Source organism: Anser brachyrhynchus (genome assembly GCF_964034855.1).
Source record: "Anser brachyrhynchus genome assembly, chromosome: 2".
Lineage (NCBI taxonomy): Eukaryota > Metazoa > Chordata > Aves > Anseriformes > Anatidae > Anser > Anser brachyrhynchus.
In genome coordinates, this window is record NC_137695.1 from 95016614 (window position 1) to 95040142 (window position 23529).

General features: G+C 37.2%; 1 long non-coding RNA gene across 1 annotated transcript; it reads right to left on the bottom strand.

The window, feature by feature from the left end:
- Nucleotides 1-379: 379 nt before the first annotated feature.
- On the bottom strand, nt 380-13932 carry LOC308189250. Its single transcript, XR_013946204.1, has 4 exons — nt 13803-13932; nt 7261-7327; nt 1909-1975; nt 380-1806 (listed from the first exon to the last, which is right to left on the bottom strand). It is a non-coding gene; the product is annotated as an uncharacterized lncRNA (long non-coding RNA).
- Nucleotides 13933-23529: the final 9597 nt, after the last annotated feature.

The following is a 23529-nucleotide window of genomic DNA, read 5'->3' on the forward strand; positions in this document are numbered from 1 at the left end:
GGAAGGGAAGGGAAGGGAAGGGAAGGGAAGGGAAGGGAAGGGAAGGGAAGGGAAGGGAAGGGAAGGGAAGGGAAGGGAAGGGAAGGGAAGGGAAGGGAAGGAAGGGAAGGGAAGGGAAGGGAAGGGAAGGGAAGGGAAGGGAAGGGAAGGGAAGGGAAGGGAAGGGAAGGGAAGGGAAGGGAAGGGAAGGGAAGGGAAGGGAAGGGAAGGGAAGGGAAGGGAAGGGAAGGGAAGGGAAGGGAAGGGAAGGGAAGGGAAGGGAAGGGAAGGGAAGGGAAGGGAAGGGAAGGGAAGGGAAGGGAAGGGAAGGGAAGGGAAGGGAAGGGAAGGGAAGGGAAGGGAAGGGAAGGGAAGGGAAGGGAAGGGAAGGGAAGGGAAGGGAAGGGAAGGGAAGGGAAGGGAAGGGAAGGGAAGGGAAGGGAAGGGAAGGGAAGAAGCATTTTTCTTTTCTTTTTTCATGAGGCCAAGAGGAAGGGGGAAATACAATCTCTCCTTCAGTATTTTGTTTTGTAAATATGGTATTTTTGTGGTCATGTATACCTTCTATACCCTACTTGAACTAATTATACTTCACTGAAGTGAAGAAAATTGTTAGGCAGTAGTCTGGTAGTGAAGTCTAAGAATAAATTTAAAAATACATTTTATATTATAATTACATTATATATATAATTATCTATCTAAATATATAAATTATATATTATATATATATTTTAATCTGTGTTCTCACACTGTGTCTTATAGCCAAACTAATAATCCACAACAAAGGTTTACTAATGAGGGCTATAGCCAAACATAAATATATTCTGTTCATCTTCTTCACAAACAAGAGAAATAAAATGAATTAAACAACAACAACAAAAAAAGTTAGTTAATAATTCTCTGTTCATCCTCTTCAGACAGAACGTTTTTTTTTTTTTTTTATTTATTTTTTTCTTCATCAAGTAATATTGATGCTTTTTGTCACTAAGGAGTAAGAAAACTAAAAACAAACCTTTAAGATGCATGTACACCCAGACATGCACATACATATGCACACACAAAATATGTGCCAGACTAGAATACCTTGTTGTAAACCAGCAAGAATATTAAATACCAGAAATAGCTTCTACACATTACTGAAAGTGAATACTGAAATCGATGATCAAATCCTAGAGGATTTAAAGCAAGTGATCACTAAGAGTTTAACAGGAGTGTTCAGATGTTGTCCTTGGGAGAGATAAGCACATGCTAAGTGTGAGACACGAGTCTTCTAAACACAGTACATATTGCATCAGGTAATATATTTTAAAAGAATGAGAAGATACAGAAAAATAATTCAGAAAGTCTTTATATACCTTTCCATTTGCTCTGCTTATCAGAGAAGCAGCATCTTTCCCCCCATCCACATGATAAATATATATTTTTGATCTGCAAATTGTGGAAGAACTATGTTGGATTGATAAAACTTGGGCTACGTTACATTAAAAGAAAAAAAAAGCCTCAAACCAAAAATCTTCTGATATACTGCTCTGCCTATCTTTTTGTTTGTGAGCCTATCTTATGTCCTCCATACCAAATACGTACTATACAATCTGAATGTATCACAGATGTGTAAGGTATATCTACAAGAAACATTATGGCATTTCCTAACTTCTACTAAACAATAAGAGACAGGTAAATATACCTCAAAATTAACTTATGAATAGAAAAATAGTGGGGTTATAAGTTGTTGTACAGACAATGACGCTCACAAATATGTCCAAGGACCTGGAAGACTTTGTTATCTGGTGAAGAATCCTTAAAATCCAAGCGGAGCTTTCTTTTTGCCTGAGAGAGGATGGACACATAAAATTTAGAACTGGATGAGAACCTTAGGAGTTTTTCAGCCTTTTGGCCTGAATAGGTAAAGTCTTTTCTCATATTTCTTACCTTGTAACTGAATAGAAAAAAACTTCTGGGACTTGGCCAAGTCATCCTGTACTCTTGACAGTAAGTCCTATTTAAGTGAAAAAAGATAATTTCTGTAGGAACCCAAAAATGCTCAGAAACCATGGCAGTGCCTGTGAGGCATACTACAATGGAGTACCAACACAATTAGGAAGAGAATCCTAGTTTTCTGATCCTCACTGGTGCCCTGAGAAACTGAGAGGAATCTACCTAGATATGGAGGCATTTTCCTTGTATGTTAGTTTTTAAAAATGTCAGGAAGATGTTTTAAACTTTGTTCTAGTGGGACCCTTTTTTTAAAGGACTCTCCTAGACCTTGTGTACACCAAGCCTGTCCTGTCCAACAACATTCAAAATAAATAATAAATATAATAAATAAATAATAAAATTACATATAAATAAATATAATATATAAATAATGGAAATACATATAAATAAATATAATAAATGTATTCAACCTAAGTTATTAAAGCAACCAGATTAGCTAATTTACAACTCAGTAACATTTAAACCAAATTGAACAGTTTATAACTGTTGTCAATCTTTCCTAATAAAGGCATTATTCATACATTTCCTAAATAAGCATTTAAACTCAACAGCTGCCAAAGTAAAGATTAACAACAGCAATACATTTATGACACAACAAGAGATAGTGTATAATCATTTGGTTCTGTGAGCTTTTTAATGCTGAAAATACAACATAAATTACTCAGAAGAGTAATTATAATCTGTTTAGGGAGAGATATATTAATGAATAGTATATTTTTTAAAAAGAAACTCATTGTACAATGGTGGGTTTTAGTCTGATGATTTTTATATTAAAAGAGATAACCATAATTTGTTCTCTACCTCTTTTTGAAGGCAGATTCACTCAGACAGCCTTTGATTATTCAGCCTGGTAATCTTATTGTTTTAATACTTTAGCAATAAAAGTGAAGATGAAAGAGAAAATCCTGTAGTTAATGGTTACATCACTGAGGTTTTGGGAACTGTTATATTTTATGTGTATAAACCGGTTTGAATTAATTGATGTGAGACCAATAGAGGTGGAGAGAGATATGTTGATTGTATAACTTTCAATCTTAGAGTTTATATTCTTAGTAGCTTAGTAAATCTGGAATGATGTTTCTCTTAATTCTTCTCTAGGGCCCTCTGGTACTCATGTTCCATAAAACATGCACTAAGTCCCCTGTATCATTACCCTTAAAGACAGTCTTGGGTAGTTCTATATTAATCCATGGATTCAAATAAAGTCTTTTTCTTTCCAAAAGTCTAGCTGCATGTGTCTTGGTGATTCTTCTCGCTAACATCAGAAAAAAAAAAAAAAAATCTTCTAGACAACTACCTGTCCTTGCCTAGTACAATTCACAGGTCTGCTAGCAGGTGGCGTTATGAGCAAGGAAAGTTCTGGGGACCTAAACACAACAAGAGTAAATATTATTTTTGCTACTTATTTCAGTGTTAGAACAGCTGGGTTTACTCCTATTATGGTCTTTGTGCTCTGTCACTTGAGTCTGACAGATACATTTCAAAGCTGAATTTCAATCTTTCTGGATTAGAGTATGCAGTCGTGACTGATTATCCCAAAGACACTGCCTTATAGCTCACTTATCTTTGCTTTCCTAACCATTTTGTTTAAAAAATCTACTCATCTTCTTTAAACTTGTCTTCAAATGATGGTGCGTCACTATCTAGTTCACAAATGATCATATATTTGAAAGGCTTCCATACTCCTTCAGACATTGTGGACAGCAAAGTACGTCATACTAACTATTGATAAGAGTGGTTAAAATGTATATGTCTTTTTCAACAGTTCCTACTTGCTGTGAAGGAAATGGAGTTTAATACTGCAGTCTCCAGTTTAATATTCCAGTAGCCTCAGCCAATTATCAAGTGCTCTATTCAAATAAGGGTTCCAATTCAATTTCATTAAAATTATGGTTGTATTTTAGATTCTCCTTCACAATTAAAGCATTATATTGTGAGTTTAAAGTTGTGCAATAATGCAGTTCATATCTCTGTCACTTAGCTGATAGTGTTTTTGTAATAGTCTGCCTGTATGACTGTGAAATCTAAATTAAATACATAGAGAAGTACAGCTAAGATGCTTAGCTTCTGCAGAATTAAGGTATATGTAATAGTTCAGCATAAGCATCAGCTCTTAGGTTTGCAATATCTTCTTAGAATCATAGAATCATATCATAGAATGGCTCAGGTTGGAAGGGACCTTAACGATCATCCAGTTTCAACCTCCCTGCCATAGGCAGGGACGCCACCCACTAGATCAGGTTACTCAGGGCTTTATCTAACCTGGTCTTGAACACCTCCAGGGATGGGGCATCCACAACCTCTTTGTACAACCTGTTCCTGTTCCTCTTTTAGTTCAAAACCATTCTCCTTGTCCTATCATTACCTGATTTAGCAAAGAGTCTCTCTTTCATAAGCCCCCTTATAAGTACTTTTCAGTACTTAAGTACTTAAGTACTGAAAAGATACCATGAGGTCACCTCGGAGCCTTCTCTTCGGAGGAGGCTCTTCTTTAGGCTGAACAGTCCCAGCTCTCTCAGCCTTTCTTTGTAAGAGAGGTGCTCCAGCCCCTTGATCATCTTTGTGGCCCTCCTCTGGACCCATTCTGACAGATCAATATCCTTCTCGTGCTGGGGGCCCCAGACCTGGACACACTACTCCAAGTGATGTCTCAACAAGGGCAGAGTAGAGGGGGACAATCACTTCCCTAGACCTGCTGGCCACTCCTCTGTTGATGCAGCCCAGGATGCAGTTGACCTGGGCTGCAAGCATGCACTGCTGGCTCATGCTGAGCTTTTCATTCCACCAGAACCACCAAGTCCTTCTCTGCAGGACAACAGTCAGTGAGTTCTTCTCAGAGAGACCACTTGTCACCGGCCTCCACCTGGACATAGAGCCATTGACCACTGCTCTCTAGGTGTGACCTTCAAGCCAACTCGTTAACCACTGAATGGTCCACCCATCAAATCCATCTCTCTCCAATTTGGAGACCAGGATGTCATGTGGGACTGTGTCACAAGCCTTACAGAAATCCAAGCAGATGACATCAGTCAGTCTTCCCTTGTCAATTGATGCAGTCCCTCCATTGTAGAAAGCCACCAAATTGGTCAGGCATGATTTACCTTCGGTGAAGCCATGCTGCCTGTCTCAGATCACCTCTTTATCTTGCATGTGCCTTGACATTGCTTCCAGCAGGATCTTTTCCATGATCTTACCAGGCACAGAGATGAGTCTCACCGGTGTGTAGTTCCCCAGGTTTTCCTTTCTACTCTTTTTAAAAACAGGAGTGATGTTTCCCTTTTTCCAGTCACTGGGGATTTTGCCTGACTGCCAGGACTTTTCAAACATGATGGGGAAAGATTTGGCAACTACATAAGACAATTCCTTCAGGAGCCTGGGATGCATGTCATCAGGCCCCATAGACTTGTACTTGCTTAGTTTCATCAGGTGGTCTCAAACCTGCTCTTCACTTACAGTGAGTGGGACTTTGTTCCCCCAGCCTCCATCTATGGGTTCAGGAAAATGAAAGACTTGGGAAGCCTGAGTGGCAGTGAAAACTGAGGCAATGAAGTTGTTGCATACCTCAGCCTTCTCCATGTCTGTCTTTACCAGTTCACCCTTCTCATCCATCAGAGGGAGTACACTCTCCTTGGCTTTTCTTCTCCGAGCAATGTACCTATAGACTCCTTTCCTGTTATTCTTTGGATCCCTTGCCAAGCTCAGTTCCATCCATACCTTGTCTTTCCTTATCCCCTCCCTGCACATCCAGACTGCATCCATGTACTCTTCCCAGATCACATGTCCCTGCTTCCACTGCCTGTGCATTTCCCTCTTGCATCTCAGTTTGACCAGCAGGTCGTTGCTCATCCACCCTGCTTGTCTGCTCTCCTTGCCCACATTTTTATGCAGGGGGGTGGAGAGTCCTTGTGCTTTAAGGAAAATATCCTTAAAGAGTTGCCAGCTCTGCTCAGCTCCTTTTTTCCTAAGGACAGTGTTCCAGAGAATCTTATCTAGTTAGTCTTTAAATAGCTTGAAGTTCACTCTTTGGAAGTTCAGGATCTTGACTTTGCTCTTTGCCAGGCCCGTATTCCTCAAGATCACAAGCTCAAACAGGGTGTGGTCACTGCAGCCCAGACTGCCTCTAATCTTGACCTCTTTAATGATCTCTTCAGCATTGTTGAGCAGCAGGCCAAGTAATGTTTCTCCTTTGGTTGGTTTGTCTAATACAATTTATTTTGTGGAAATAATGTATTTTATTGAATATACTGTCATTTTTTTCATTTTTTTCATTTGTATATATATCTCCACATAATGAATATGTCCATATGATAGAACTAGCAAATACGTTCTGTTATATAACACTGTAGGCTCATTCATATTTGTGTACTTTCTTCCACTCAAGTCTGTTATTTTGAAAGGATCAGAGAAAAAGTAGAAGTTCATCCATTTTTAACATCATACAATCCAACAGTTCTTCCCATCTCTTACTTACCTGCCTTATTTTAGGAGGCAAATGTATTGATGTTACACATCAGTTAAATTAGTTTATTTTAATACATAAATAATAATATAAATAATATCAAATTATCCTAAAGTATGTGTTTCTGGAAGAAAAGAATTGATCTGATAAGAATATGTTAATTTGATCTGTCCAACTAATCTGGTGCTCTGACTGACTATAGATGATTAAAAGAAAGGTACAAAGGTACAAGATGCTCTATAATGAGCATGTGATAGAAATTTCACTAACAAAAAGACAGTTAAGAAATTATATCTTTCACATGGTAAAAGCAGCCATATTAGTATTATGTATGAATGTATAATAATAAAAGTGTTAAAATACTATTTCAAATTCAAGTACTTGAAAGCTAAGAAAGGCCAGAACTAAAACTGCTTCTACGGATGGTATTTCAAAAACACAAACCTTTTCTCTCTTTTTATACTATAAACACCTTAGAATTATTAGATGATCATACTTTTTTTCTGAAACATCTTGTATTGTACAGTACACATGATGGAAAAGTCATGAGAAAATCAGATCTGTATAATGAAAACAGTTGTTATTGTGGGATTTGTGCCTTGTTTGCATTTAGATGTTGGACTTTGTGTAGGAAAATTTGACAATGATATTTTTGGCATAAATATTTGGATTAATTCAATATTTAATTATGCTAATTTCTATGAACAGCAACAATAAATAAAAATAATAATAATAATTAAAAAAAGGGAAACATCAGATGGTTTCATTTCTGCACACACTCACTCCTGTTTTCCTATAAGTATATAGATGTATATACTGATACTTACCACCTACGCCTCTATTTGAATCTGATAAGCTTTTGCACAGATTCCTTTTCCAGTGTTATGCCAAAACCTTTAATTGAAAAAAAAAAAAAAAAAAAGTTCTCTCAGTTTTTCCTGTCCATTTCACAAACATGAAGAATCTTATTCGCTTCCTCAAAACAGATCTCTTGAAGAAGATAATTTTCTCCAGACTTAAGGGGGGTAAAATAAGAGATAAGTTTCATATGACTTTCTAGCAAGAATCTGCACAGCATTTCAGTCAACAGTGTTAAACAACTTCAGGAACTGATTTAGATAAGGCTATCTTCTAGTTAAAGGGAAGACTACAGACAGCTAATGAGTCTTGTACACTTACCATAACTCATCCTCAAATGAGATAATGGGATTGAAATTCTTATGAGAATCATGACACTAGTTGCTCACAACCTTATTAACTGTAAGCATAAATGTTACATTCCAGAGGATAAGTAACAAGATTCATGTTAAAGTCAAGCTAAAGTTTCCCAGATAACATCCTTATGATTATTCCTATCAAAGAAGTTGCTGTTTTTCATTAATTGGAGGTTGTTAATTTCAGTTATTATCACTGACAAGAAAAGATTCTTCCACTGCTGCAGATGACTTAACTAAAAAAATAATAACCTGATATACTGGCAGCCACCATGTTTTGCTTCCTCTCAACAAAGTTGTTCATTCCACAGTGGAATATATCCAGGACTCTTCCCTCACTTTTTTTTTTTTTTAAAGCAGTACATTTCAAAACTTTTATTAACAACTTAATTTCTTGAAGTGATGTGCAGCTGCAATGGTTTAACTTACTAGCTTAAAACGATGAAAAGGTTTTTGGAAGAATGCATAACTTCTGGAAGATTTCATATGCCATTCCTTCACACGCACACCTGCATGGGCAACCTATGCTGAATTTGTCTTGCAACTACGAAACTCCTTGCAGCTTTGCAAAATTGTTCACTAATGAGACTAGATCACGGTCAAAGCAAGGATCATGAACCATCAATGTGCCTTATAGCTAATTTGCATTCTTCCTTCCCTCTTCATTTATCTCTCTTTTTTTTTTTTTCTTCCCAGCCTCCAGGCATTATGTGAACATCAGGGGAAAGCATGTGCTGCCTTCTTTATGTGTACACAGCAAAAGATACATAAATACATTAACTGTTATGACTTCCCACCCATTTCTACATTTTCAGTGTTTTGTATAAAATATTCCATGATGATTATAGACTTTTTACTTTTTTTATATACAAAAAAAATACTTTATTGTCTGTTCTGCATTTCTTTACTAATAAACAATAATAAAAGTTTAAATGAATGGAAACAGACAGATAATTTGGATATTAAAGCCCCCACTAATAACCCAAACAACCAAAGACTAAAAGTAGGCAAAATACTCTTGATTTTGCTGAGGGTATGGATAAAGTTCCAGATTCCACAAGGGAAACCATGATGAATTCTGTTTTACTTCTAACTAAAGTAGAAGAATACTATGAATGAAGGATTTCAACCTCCTACCATTATTGTGTTTTCCAGCCCTCTGTTTAATTAAAGACAATGAAAGCTGAAGTTCAGACCTTGTCCCCTGAAACAGCATAAGGACATGGACTTGTTCCCAGGTTACAAAGTCAACAAAGTTAATAATGCTTCACAAGAAGCAACAGCTCTAGTTCTGTTAGCAAAATATCCACAAGTACACAAGAAAAAGAACATGTTCAGGAGCTAGTCACAGTTTAGAAGTGAAAAGAGATGTTGTTAGGAATGGTGCAGTACTCAGTTATGTTGCTCTTTTCACCCATGTCTATAATTTTTTCAGATCTGTTTTTGTTCCCAGACAATCCAAACGTCCTTTTATCTAAAATAGAAAATGTTACAATCCTCCTGTTTGTAGCCTTATATTTACAAGCAACCCTATCCTCATAAAGCAGAACATGCATGTGATAGCCTGATAAGAAAAAAGTTTCACTTGCAAGACACAAAGGAATATTATAAACAAATGGAAAAAAAAAAAAAAGGAAAATAAAGAGAAAAACTACTGTGAAATAAAAAGCCTCTGCATAATAAAAAAACCCCTCCCCTCCTATCATCACTAATTAGCTGGTTAATGCTGTCAGCTCAGAGGCCAAGGAAACAAAGAATAGAACTACCCTCTCGATCCAGGTGCTACCTCCAGGGCACTACAGGAACATGTTGGCAGAAGAGTGAGGAAACTTGCCCTCATGCTCCTGGGCTATGCCTAGGGATGTCTTTTTTTTTTTTTTTTCCCCTTCTCTCATGTACAATAAATTTACTAAAAATTGCATAAGAAGAAAAAATGATGAAACATCTTGACAGTCTCTTTTTAAGTTTGTCAAAGATTTAATAGACTATTAGAAGTGCAGCAAGCCTGTCAAGGTGTAGATGGCTGTGTGCCTGAAAACACTTACAAGCTGTCTATTACCACTGCTAATCCAGCCCCAGGCTGGATTAATTTGTATGATGTTAAAAAACCCTTCCAGCTATCCAAAGGTGTCAAAGTAGGCTAGCATAGACAGAATACTTGGGAATACAGCCATAGACATTGCACTGAGGGAGTACAACCAGGTGTCCACTCTCTTAACCTTATACAAATTTTTCTACAATAAATCCTAAATCCTGGCCTCCTATGTAGACACAGAATAAGTCAAGTTAGAACGAGCTATACGGATGGTGTGGAGAAGTTTCCCCAGACTTTGAGTAGATTATCCTAGGGCTGTTAGTTTTTATACCCATAATTGTTAACAGCTCAGATAGAAGAGACTTCCACTTAATTCAAAAATAAAAAGGGACATCTTCTTGAAGTCCAAAATGGGGTGAGATTATTAGTTACTATTATATTTAGGACTATTCCTCGTTTTTCTCTTCAGATACCTTAGGTTTTTTAGGCACCTTGTAATGACAATAGGAAACCTATATGCCAGAGTTACTGCCCATATTAAAATACTTGCATGAGCACCACAAAACTCATCTTTACAAATAGGGGAATCATGCACTTAAAATATGGAAGAGCATGCTGACAGTGACACTCCATCAAAATTTTCACCTCTCAGGTACAGGTATACACTGCAAAGTGACTATAAAGTCATACATATTTTAATATGTTCTTTCAAAAACACAGTTTTATGAAAAAAAGATATCCTACTAAGGAGTATATAAAAATAAGATAAATCTTATTTTTCTTACTAGCTTTTAGTACTGTTAATAGCAAATATTTTCAAAACACCAGCCAAAAAAAAAAGTTAAAAATTGGAAGATTTTTATATTATTTATTCCTCAGATTTCAGGGCTGCATTTATATAACATCAGATATATAAATATTTTAAATAGAAAATCCAGGATTCTCATAATTTTTTTCATGATAACACTTGGGATCGTAAGTTAAAAATATGAAGTACTATGAAACTCATACAGTTAAAAATAACAGAATTGGCAAAAGAGTGCTTATGTTTCAGGAAATAAAATAGGGTTGCTAAACTACTTTTCTTACCCCTGATCACTGGAAGGCCTGTTGCCATTGCAGTAGTCCTTCCCAGTCTGAACAATTTTACAGTGGAAACTCGACTTCTGTCTTGGAAAGCTTCTATACCAGAGAATGAGTCAAAAGTAGCTGAAGGGATACATGTTTCAATCCTGCTTCATTAGACTGATGATAATTTAGAAAGATGAGTCTATCTCCCCTAACACTACATATTCTGAACTTCAAACATATTAACTGTCACTAATTGAAATTGTATTTCAGACAGAGAACCATGCTTTTTATGTCCTGGGCCTATGTTACTTTTCAGCTGTGAAAATATGAAAGATGACTTACAGGTGACTGTCCACTTTAGCATGTAAGGGTTTGTCATTTTTTGATCCTGACCAGCAGCTGAGCTCCTACCCAGCTGCTTGATCGTTCATCCCCAGCAGAGTGTGAGAAAGAATAAGAAGTGCAAAAGTAAGAGATGTTCAAGATGTTATCATTGTTCAAGATGAAAACATTTTAACAAATGAAGAAAAATGCACACACAGACACTACTTGCTTGTAAAGAAAAAACCTTGACGCTGCTCAACAAATGTTCAGCAAAAGCTATAAGATCTGTATTCTGTCAGTGATTTAGTCACAAATTTAAAACACAGCAACATACGTACTGCTACAAAGAAAAACTTCTTGTCCACCAGAAGCAGTACAGGAAACAAGAAACAATTTTAGGCACTGCAATGTTTCCTGTTAGACTCCAAACATATGCACACTGCCTGATCCAGAAGGAGGAGTTTCGGTGCTAGAGGTTCTCAGCAATAAAAGGCAGAGAAAGAAGATCCTAGACTGCACTTCCTGACATGAGATGCCCAACTAACATCGTAAAAGTTACCAGAGAAATTGTTGTTCCTTGATGCTTTTTTGGACAACAAAGTTTTGTTTGTTTGTTTGTTACCTAAGCATATATCTCTCTGTAGTCTTTTAAAAAGAGAGAAGAGTGCGGTTGTGGTATACATCTTTTGAGTCACATTCTATTACAGGACCAGAGAGTAATTATACCTCCTTGATCTGGGAACGGGAAGAAGAGAAGAACTGAATAGTATTAAAGCAGTGTTGCCAAAGCAGTGTGAGTGAGAAATACAACACCACAGATGAGGCAATAGAATTACATCAACAGTTAAGGCTGATTTTACATATTGCTCTCCTGAAATCAGGCACTTCAATTCCATCTTAAAAGTACTTCATTCTCCTATCTAAATTCTTTAGAAGTTTTGGTCTAGAGCACTTTGATGGCTGTGCCCTATGGCCATATGTTTTGCCACCCCTTCTATAAAATAAAATATATATGTCTATATATAATGCTTCTTTACTTAATATGGTGCAATTTGGTGTTTTGCAGTCTGAGAGGCTGCCAAGTACAAGAAAAATCCAACTGACTATATACACACGCAAAAAGGTGTAAGAGCTAGTGTAGAAGGAAGGTTCAAAAAAGAAGTTGAGGAAAGGAGAAAGAAAGAGAGAACAAGGTTTCAGAAAGTTTAAATGTAGGAATAAACTGTGCTGAATTACCATATGTCTATCTCAGTATTTATTTGGTTGCTTATCTTCATTCACTACCTGCCCCTAAAGGGTACATTATTCTGGAAAGCTGCAGATATTTTGCAACAGTATAAGCATCATACACATTGATTTTGAGTAATCAAACTTGCCAAGGCTTTTTCACTCTTTGTGTGCACTACAAATCGTTTGCAGAAAAAAAACTTCACTGAAGATGGCAGGACCTGTATATTACTGGAGGGTATAATCAATGTGGCCCCAAAACAAACAATGAAAATTAACATTGATACAGGGTGAGTTATGCTAGATTGATAAAACTGGAAATAACCATAATCACGATGAAATAACCATAATCATGATGAAAACAAAACAGCTTATAAACATGATTACTTATTTTGGGGGGACTAGTGTTCAACTTTTGTGTTATTTAACCATTATTATGTTGGAAAACAAGAGCACTATGCAGAGGTAGCTATGCTTGTGGAACTATGCTTCTGGATCTATTGTCCACTGCATTGGAGTTTAGTTTATTTAATCTACCAAAAATGAGCTAGCACAATCACTCAAAATAAAGAGTAATAAATAAATAAATAGACAAAGGATCCTTATGTTAAAGAATAATAAAAAATAAGAATGATGATGGCAGGAAAAAAAAAAAAAAACATGATTATAAACCATGAGAAGAGTGCATTTTTTCTGGAGATTAGTGTACAACAGTAACCATTAGCAAAATCACATTTGGAGCACACCAATGAGAAGTAGACTATTTTAAAGATGACATCAATAATTATATGAGAACATTTATGTAACATAGCATTTGTGACAGGGGGACGTAACTGAATTACTAGTCTTCTATTACATTTAATGTTCATAAGCTACTTAATGTATACTTAAAATTATACTAACTCTTCTATGAGTTATCTATCTTTATTTCCTTCTTTAGTCTACTCCATTTTGTAGAATTTGGATGTTGCAAATAGCCTTTCTTGTACTTCTGATTATTAATATGATTTCCAAGAATGATTTACTGAAGAAGTATATGCAGGTAAGAAAATGTTCAATCCTCATTAAATCATAAAAACAGCAAAACCACCATTGATTTTGGGTTACATTTTTGAGGAATTAACCAACTAACTTTTAACAGACTATTCTAGTGATATCCTAAAAATCAAAAGCTGTTCTAATTTCTAAATATTTCTACCTTTAGCTCACCATATAGTGTAGGGGAAAAAATATGAAAATTACTAGTTTGAAGTGTTTTAATGAAGGACAGAACTCCCATTTCTGCCCATTCACAGTTCTGGTAATGCAGCATGTTCTGCTCCTTTCCACTCATACTACAACAAGCTCTTGGTTGAGATTATCAAGGGAGGATACAGCACATTTTAGGAACAGTTCTGAAGTAGCTCAGCCTTCAACAGAGGTTACTGAAATGCTAGTATGCAACTGGCATGGAAATCACAGCAAGTCTCAGTTAGTTACAGAGTCCTTCATGTCATACCTGTGCTCCAGGTAATGAACTTTCTGCCTCCTTCAATTTATTAGTCGTTGTACTGGGTCTGGCTGGGATGTTAACCTTCTCTGCAGCAGCCCATACAGTGCTGTGCTCTGCACTTGTAGCTAGAACAGCAGTGGCATCACACCAGTGTTGTGTCTGCTGTTGAGCAGTGCTGGCACAGCATCAGGACTCTCTCTAACCCTCCTAGGGGGTGGGCAAAAAAGTGAGAAAGGAACATCACCAGGGCAGCTGACCTAAACCAACCAAAGGGATATTCCATACAATATGATGTCACACTCAGCAATAAAAGTTGGAAAAAGGAAGAAGAGGGGAGGGGTGGACCCTCGTTGTGAAAATGTCTGTCCTCCTCCCGAACACCGGCTACTTGCGTTGAGGCCCTGCTTCAAGGACATGGTCAAGCATCACTCATTTGTGGGAAGTAGAGAGTAATTTCTTTCCTCTGCACTTCCACACAGCCTTTACTTATTTTGTTTTCTTTTGTTTTATCTTCCCTTTCCCCCTCCCTTTTCTCCTTTCCCTTTATTCCCTTTAGTTAAATTGTTTAATTAATAACAATCTTTCCTTAATAATTATTTTTTTCCCTTTAATTAAATTATCCTTATCTCAACCTGTGAGTTGTTCTTTCCTTTACTTCTTCCCCTCCTCTTCTGAGGAGGGGGAGTGAGAGAGCGGTTGTGATGGAGTTCAGCTGCCTAGCACAGTAAAACCACCACAGTCATTTTCTTGCTCTTGCATCTGCAGTTGCAGAAGAGGGACTGTACATCCAGATTACCAGTCATGCTTAAAGGTACTCTCTTCCCTTTTGTTCTTTGGTCAATATGGTTTTTACTTGCTGTTGAAACTTCTTTGTCACTAAAGACAGTATCGTCTTGAATTCATGGGCCATACTGCATAGCACAGATGGGGTGGAGGCCTTCTGACAACTTTTAACAGATTAGTAGCAAGCACACTCAGCTATCTTCTGATCTCACCAGTTTTCCTACAAGGTAGCAGAGATAGGACCATAATAACAGGGTTTGCTCATAGCTGAAGCATGGAAACTGTATAAGTCTGGGTCAATCCTAAAGTGATACTACCTACTTAAGGAAACCATGGTATTACACTGCTGCTTAAAGTGTGTGTGTGCTCATAGTTCTCCTGTAAGTCATGAAACCTTGGTACATTCCCCATTTGCTACAAACTTTTCTAGTCTGTAAGAACAGATACCTGTGCTTTAAAAACCTGGAAAATGCAGTAGCTGAGTAGTACTTCTGTTGAAATTGAAGGATGGTAAGTGAGTGTAGAGGCACATAAAAATGGGATCTTTGCTGAAGGTAGTATTTCTATAAGTGTCTATCCTTGATTAATAATGTTACTAATTATTACGTAATCAAATTAAAATGAAAATACAGTATTCTGTTTGCTTTTGGCTGTCTATCTAGGCCAATGACAGACTTCAAACATAGACTCTGCGTTACAGCAGTCTGCGTAATCTTTGCTCACACACATAATGCTAGTGCAGAAAAGGGGAGGGGAAGAAAGGAAAGGCAAAACTATATAAAAGAAGATAATCTCAACAATCAAAGCACAAGGGAATTGACTTTAGTGCAACAACGAAAGAAAAGTGGAGAAACTGAATCCAAAAGCAATGTACTATAGCCAGAGGTGTCAGAAGTAATATCATTTGACTCAAGCTTGACAATTTAGTGCAGTGGTAACTCTCCTCTAAACTTACTGTCTTTGTACATTTCTCAGTGCAATCCTATTCTTTTGTTCTATTATAGGAGCTGTATGTGCATCAGTATGTCTCTTTCTCTTTTGTTACTTTTATGGTTATGACTAGTGTGTAATGTATTTTTCTCAGTGTTCCCAGTGTAATGATCCCTGTCTCCCACCAACCCTACACTGTAAACGAGATGTGACATTACTGCAATGCAGCCATGTTTAAATTGAAATATCATAGAAAGGACAACACAATTCAGCCTTCTGTTTATACAGTACTGAAAATTTACGTATGCAAAAGTCATTGTTTACTACTTTCCTATGAAAACGACAAATGAGGGGAGGGTATTAATAAAAACTTTTGCAGCTGATAATCAGGTGAGGAATCACAGTCATGGCCTTTGAAAAGCTATATTTATCATAAAGAAGACAAGCATATTTCTGTCATTTTTAAATAGGTTAATACAATACCTATAAGCTTTTTATGGTGGTGTTTAACGTTCCATAAAAATTAAAGGCTTAAATAAATTAAAAAAGAAAAAAGTATTGAAACAACAATAAAAGATTGCTGCAAGCTTGATCTTTCTCTAAAACACAAAAGGGAAAGAGTGACTGCAATAGTATAAGCAAGAATCTCATCAGTTTCTTAGGAGAAATTTCATGCCAGAACCACTCCACATTCCAGAACAATGCAGATGGAACACAGTGAGGATGGAAAACCAGACTTTAACATAGAATAAAGTACAGGGGCTGCAGTAGAGTGCCACCTCACCCACAGCAATTGTAGAGAACAAGACCTGATTTATGTAAATGAATAACTAATGTGATCCACACTGACTGCTCTTAAAGCAAGTTTTGTTTGGTTCTACTGAGTATAAAGTGACTATATATACTGCCCTGTTTCTGTACCAGTGGCTAATTCTGATACTGTCCTTATATACGTGGTTTAAGACAAGGAATGAAAGATCCTTTCATTTACCTTCCTCCACAAGGCAACTGGTACTAAAACAAATAAATAAAAAGTATTTCTTAACACTTTGATCATAAATATATTTAAAAGGAAGAGTTAATGTTCTGAATAACTGAGGCAGAGGGTAAAATATGGCTCAGCTGTGGCCATTCAACACTGTCTCATGCTTCATGACCTTATTACTCTGCTATTCTACCTCAGCTTGCTATTCCACTATTTTAGATCAACAACATGCAGATAGTAGTGCTTTTCCTCACAGCCCTTTGAACAACCCCCCCCCCAAAAAAAAAAAAATCTACTCTAGACTACAATCAATAAGAGTGGGCAGCAGAGCAGCATAGTTTTTCAGACATTCATATTATCTTTTTTTTTTTTTTTTTGAGATGGAACATAATTAATATAAATGTTGGGATAATCTTGAATCAATGTTCTGTATAATTTATCATAGTCTTTTCTTTCTTCTGATTAGTCAACTCTGACTTTTGCTAGAGAAATCTTTACAAAGTTAATTCTAAACTTCATTAGTATTTGTGTATCAAATTGTATTTAATAATTCCTAGTCACTACCAAAGAGAGAAACTATCCTGTGGTTTCAGAGTAAAACAAACACTAAACAAACTTGCAAGTACATAGCAAGTGATACAAACCATAGTAAGAAATATCTGGGATAACATAAACGGTTTTAATCAAAGTTAGAGAGTAGAAATATATGTGTTATTCATGATTTTAGCCTGAGAATTCATAGACTCCTTCAGGAAATAGGGCTGGAACACTTTTGTAGAACCATGTATTCTATTCCTGTACCCAGATCCTGAGCCAATTATATGCAAATATTTTCTGACAAATGCCACCTAACCTGTTCTTTAAAACCTCCAGAGATGGAGGTTACACAGCCTTCCCAAGAAGTTTATTCTGACATTTAACTATCATTACTTTGTGTATTTTCTTCCCAGTCTCTAAGTTTGGTTTCTCTTATTACAGTTCAATACATTACTATTCTTATGCACAATTTCTCAGCCTGAAGAACACCAGTTACTTCTGCTATCTCTTGGAAGTCGTTATCCCTATATCTTTCTTGATTCAATGTTCTCTTACCATTTCTTCCCAAGCAATCCACATCTCTCTTGGAGCAATGCATAGGACATTTATACCGAAACTGCCAACCTACACATAGCTGCAACATAACACATACATAAACCTTTAATCTCTTTCTCATTTACTGTTTCTGAAATACTGGTCTGTGACAACAATATACAGTATTCTCCTTCCTAAATATTCCGAGTTTGAGCAGAATATTTATGTCTTACTCATTTGAAAGCACTTCAGAAAACAGACAGGGAGAAAATCTGGAGTCCTCACTATTAGTGTTATTCCAACTTTTGGTTAGCAGTGTACCGATGAGGAGGCAGACCTCTGGAACTGGTTTCCAACAGAGAATAAATATTGGGATGAATATGTAGAAATAGCAATTCCCTTAATTAAAGGATATAATTCTGTACATCATTTAGGAATCAGCAGTCTTAAGCTGGGAAGTGATGAGAAAAAACTGGTTGCATTCACACTAGCACAGTGTGAATTCTCTTAGCACAGACATGAAAACATTGAAGATAATAATTAGTCTTCCTTTAAATTTCTTACATATTTAAGTATTATTTCTATTGCTGTTTGTTTTTAAGTTGTTATTTACTTTACATATCAAGTCTCTGAATCTCCATTAAAAAAAAATCTCACAAATATTATCAAAAAACATGTGTCCAAGGCAAAAATTTTGGAAGACATTAACTTTGTGCCAACTCCCTTACTATTAACATGAATATATGTCTTTGTAAAAGAAACTTGAGCAGGTTCTTCTGCTTTTCACTCCTTGCAGTTTCAAGGAGAAGGAGTTAAAGTCTTCTGTACCATATTAAATATAGCTGTATTTATGATATCTAAATATACTTACATTACTAATAACAGTCTGCATTTGTACAGATGAGCTAAGTCTTCCTCTCTTCAGACTCTGAAACACTTACCTGATCCTGCTACATTTTCCTTTGGCCCCATTTCTTACACAGACTACATGTACTTTTTGGATTCCTGTTTATAGTTTTATATAGTGGTGGATGAGAAGAGAGAACTCATGAAAGAAATAATCAGTTTTAGTTATCTTCATTAGATATTCTTGAAATTCTCTCTCTTGTTGTTGTTTGTTTGTTTGTTTAAATATTAACAGTACTATTCTGATTTTCTGAAATCCACTCTGATCCTCCGTAGAAATTTTTGGTTACTACTTTATTTAGTGCTATTCTTTATTTTTCAAGATTTAATGTTATCCATATGCTTTATTTCTTTAGGTAGAAGATTTCCAGATTTTTTAACCTATTTTATAAATATACTTATACATTTGTACATGCATCCTTTTGGGTATTTTCAAGATAAAATATTTTCTGTTTAAACAAGGAGACTCCCTTCAGCAGAAATCAAACATAATTACATTCTCCACACCTTCCAAAAGAGAAATTCTTGTACTCAAATCACTACTATCCTCTTACTTCAAATTACCATAATAGAAACTGCTAAGGAAAACCAAAAACAAACACAAAAAACACTTGTACACCTCTCAAAGACCTGAAGAACTGATTTTTCATAGGCAACCAAACCATTCTCCAGCTCTTCCCAGGCAGAGTGAAAAGTAGACATAGCAGGTACATGCAATATTTGATTATGAAGGAGTGAGTTAACATCACTGAATGCAATGACAGCATGGGATTTCTCATTCTGAGTTTTTTGACTGACTTGGGCAGCACAAGGAGTAATTCTAAATATGGGTTTAGATTTAGTACTTATTCTGTGCCTGACTCATTCAGTGTGATTTTAGTAGCAAGGGCTGTGGAGTTTGTTGAACAAGCAATGTTCTCTTGTGCACTGGACTAAGAGAGCTGATCATTGTTTTAGCCGTGTGATAATCCTTTTGAAGGGACTTTTTATTAGGACAAATACTTTACTTGTTGCTTTTTTCTGAAAGGCAGAACTGCCTAGTAAATTCATAGTACTATATTTTGAGAGCAAACAGAGGTAATTGAGACTACAGTATGATAAAATCAACAATTCCCAGTGTAAATATTTATTATAAGCACTGATAAGAAATGTTATGCTATTGTCGTAGTCATTGACTTCCATCTATTCCAGCTTCTGTTAAGAACTTATCTATTATAAAAGAGCAAAATAATTCTGTTAGAAAACAGAACAATGAGGAAATATTTTAATAAAATGGAGCTCTGTCATCTAATTGGTCAATGCAAGGCATACTTATGAGGAGATATAAATGGTATTGAATTATCAACTCCAGTATTCATATAGGATTCTTTTAAGAGAAGCTTGAATCCTTCTCTGAGTTGACAGATGTTTGTAGGATTTTGAAAATGCTTAAAAGATCTGTCCAAGCAAGTGGTCTTGTTTGATCACAACTTGATCTTTAAGTGGTAAGTATGCGGTCCACTTCTACCACATCAGTTATTTCCAAAATTAGTGCAACGAAAAATGTGTACATTCAACCTATATGTTTACAACTTTTTGACACAGGTGGTGGAAAATCCAACAAGGAGAGGTGTGCTGCTGGACCCTGTATTAACAAATGAGGAAGGACTAGTTGGAGATGGACTTGTAAGAATTCCATGGGTTAGGGCCCTGGAAAGAAGGGAGGTCCAAGACAGCTGGTCAGTATTCGAGTATCACTCCAAACTCAAGATCAATGCATCCCTATGAGCAAGAAGGCAAGCAAAGGGAGCAGGAGTCCTTTATGGATGAGCAGGGAGCTCTTGGCGAAGCTCAGACGGAAGGAAGTTTACAGCATGTGGAAAAAGGGACAGGCCACTTGGGAGGAATATAGGGACACTGTCAGAGTACACAGGGATGTGACAAGGAAGACCAAAGCCCAACTGGAATTAAATCTGGCAATGGATATCAAGGACAACAAGAAGAGCTTCTTCAAATACATCAGTAGAAAAAGGGAGACTGGGGAAAATGTCAGCCTGCTTCTGAATGGGGTGGGTGCCCTGGTGAGAAAGGATATGGAAAAGGCAGAGCTGTTGAATGCCTTTTTTTGCTTCAGTCTTTACTGCCAATATCAGCGTTCAGGACTCTCAGACCCTGGAGACAAGAGAGGAAGTCTGGAGAAAGGAGGACTTTCCCTTCATTGAAGAGGATCTTAGAGATCATCTAAGCAAAGCTGATATCCACAAATCCATGGACCCCAATGGAATGCACCCACAGGTGCTGAGGGAGCTGGCCAACTCTCCATCATCTTTGAAAGGTCATGGAGAACAGAAGAGGCATCTAAGGACTGGAAGAGAGCCAATATCATGCCAGACTTCAAAAAGGGCAAGAAGGAGGACCCAGGCAACTACAGGACAGTCAGCCTCACCTCCATCCCTGGAAAGGTGATGGAACAGCTTATCCTGGAGGTCATCTCCAAAGATGTGGAGGATAAGGTGATCAGGGATAGTCAGCATGCATTCACTAAGGGGAAGTCGTGTTTGACCAATCTGATATCCTTCTGTGATGAGATGATTAGCTGGGTAGATGAGAGGAGAGCTCTGTATATGGTCTACCTTGACATCAGCAAGGCTTTTGACACTGTCTCCGATAACATCCTCATAGACAAGCTCAGGAAGTGCAGCCTAGATGAGTAGACAGTGAGGTGGATTAGCAAATGACCGGATGGCAGAGCTCAGAGGGTTGTGCTTAGTGGCACAGAATCTATTTGGAGGCCTGTAGCTAGCAGTATCCCCCAGGGGTCAGTACTGGGTCCAATGTTGTTCAACTTATTCATTAATAACCTGGACAATGGAACAGAGTGCACCCTCAGCAAGTTTGCTGATGACACAAAGCTTGGAGGAGTGGCTAATATGCCAAAGGGCTGTGGTGCCTTTCAGTGGGACCTTGACAGGCTGGAGAGATGGACCAAGAGAAACCTTGTGAACTTTGACAAAGACAAGTGCAGGGTCCTGCACATAGAGGGGAATAACCCCAAGCACCAGTACAGGCTGGGGGGTGACCTGCTGGAGAGCAGCTCTGCAGAGAGGGACCTGGGAGTCCTGGTGGACAGCAGGCTGACCATGAGTCAGCAATGTGCCCTTGTGGCCAAGAAAGCCAACGGTATCCTGGGGAGCTTTCGGAAGAGTGTTGCCAGCAGGTCAAGGGAGGTGATCCTACCCATCTACTCAGCCCTGGTGAAGCCACACCTGTAATATTGTGTCCAGTTCTGGGCTCCCCAGTACAAGAGGGATGTGAAACTACTGGATTGAGTCCAGATGAGGGCTATGAAGATGATTAGAGGACTGGAGCACCTGACGTACGAGGACAGGCTGAGAGAACTATGCCTGTTTAGCCTGGAAAAGAGAAGACTGAAAGGAGACCTCATCAATGTATATAAATATCTGAGAGGAAGATGTCGAGAGGATGGAGCCAGTCTCTTTTCAAGGCACAAACTGAAGCACAGGAAGCTCTAGCTGAATATGAGGGGGCACTTGTTTATTGTGAGGGTGACAGAGCACCGGAACAGGTTGCCCAGAGAGGCTGTGCAGTCTCCTTCTCTGGAGATATTCAAAACCCACCTGAACATTGTGCTCTAGGTGATCCTTCTCGGCAGAGAGGTTGGACTAGATGATCTTCAAATGTCCCTTTCAACCTCGTCCATTCTGAGATTCTATAATATCACCTATTACAGCTTTAGAAAATTATACTGGAAAGCAAGAGTCTGCACAAACACTATGTGTTTCCCTGGTAATCCCACTGACTCTGAAGGGTCTCAGAGTACGATAAAACCTCTACATGAATAAACCTGCTGCATCTTTTTTGCATTTCTGACAAAATATCACCTATACATTCACTAAAACATGGCTTGAATCAAACAGAACATTTACTCAAGAAATGACATTTTATAAAAAGTTGTATTTTTTTTCTCTTTGAGAGAACTGTTGAACTCTATGACACCATTGCCATTAAGCACATTTAACAGCATCTACAAATATCTGTGATATTAGAATTATGGACACCTATTTTTATGATTCAACTGTGATCTGCCATTGTTACACAAGTTTTTTTGTTTTTTTTTGTTTGTTTGTTTTTGTTTTGTTTTTAATTTTATTCCAATTTCCTTCCTTGTTCAGTGAGAAATGTGATCAGATTTTTATAATCAATAACACAAATGTTATTTTAACAACATCAGGACGGGGGTTATAAACTTGATATTGTGACTATGTATTCTCTAGGATACCTAACTGAATGTGTTTAGAAAAGTGATTTTTTGAGTTTTTGCATTAATGTACACAATTCCCTTTCTGCAGAATGCTGCTGTATTTCTTCTCCTGCTTGCAAATAATGGCATATAAAACCTGAGGCCAAGCAATGAAATAGCAGTCTAAAAGGTTAAGGACCCTTTGATCAGGGTATTAAAGACTCTGTTCACAGATGAAATGTTGTGCTTCCAAAGTTTTATGTTAAAAGTTAATATGCTTAAGATAATCAATCTCAGCTGCGCTAGACCTTCAGTAATTTTGTTTCTATCATCAAACAAGCCTTATGGGGTTGCATATAGTGGTAGTTCATAATGAAGCACTTCATATAGAAGCAGCTGTCTCCTCACCTGTTTCCCAGCCCATCTAGAAGCCTGGAGAAATTCTCCAATTTAGCAAGCAAACTTAAGTCATTATTAGAAATGACAGGGAAACCTGATGAAATTGTACTTTCAATTGGAAAACAAAATTGCAATCAGACCAACATGATTTCCTCATGGTCTGATCATGCTAATGCCAAGTTGAGACATCGGCAAATGTATTTAAAAGTCATAATGGAGTATTACCATGCAATCTCTTTTTACTGGCCCTTATTAATATAAAACTTCAATTTGCATGTAAATGCGGTCAACTTTCATATCATCAAAATACATGAATCCTGGGAAAGTAATGAATTGAAGTTTGATGCAGCAATTACTGACGTTTATAAAGAATTTTAAAGAGGTCATTCTAGCCTTGGCTGAGAAAATGAGGAAATCAA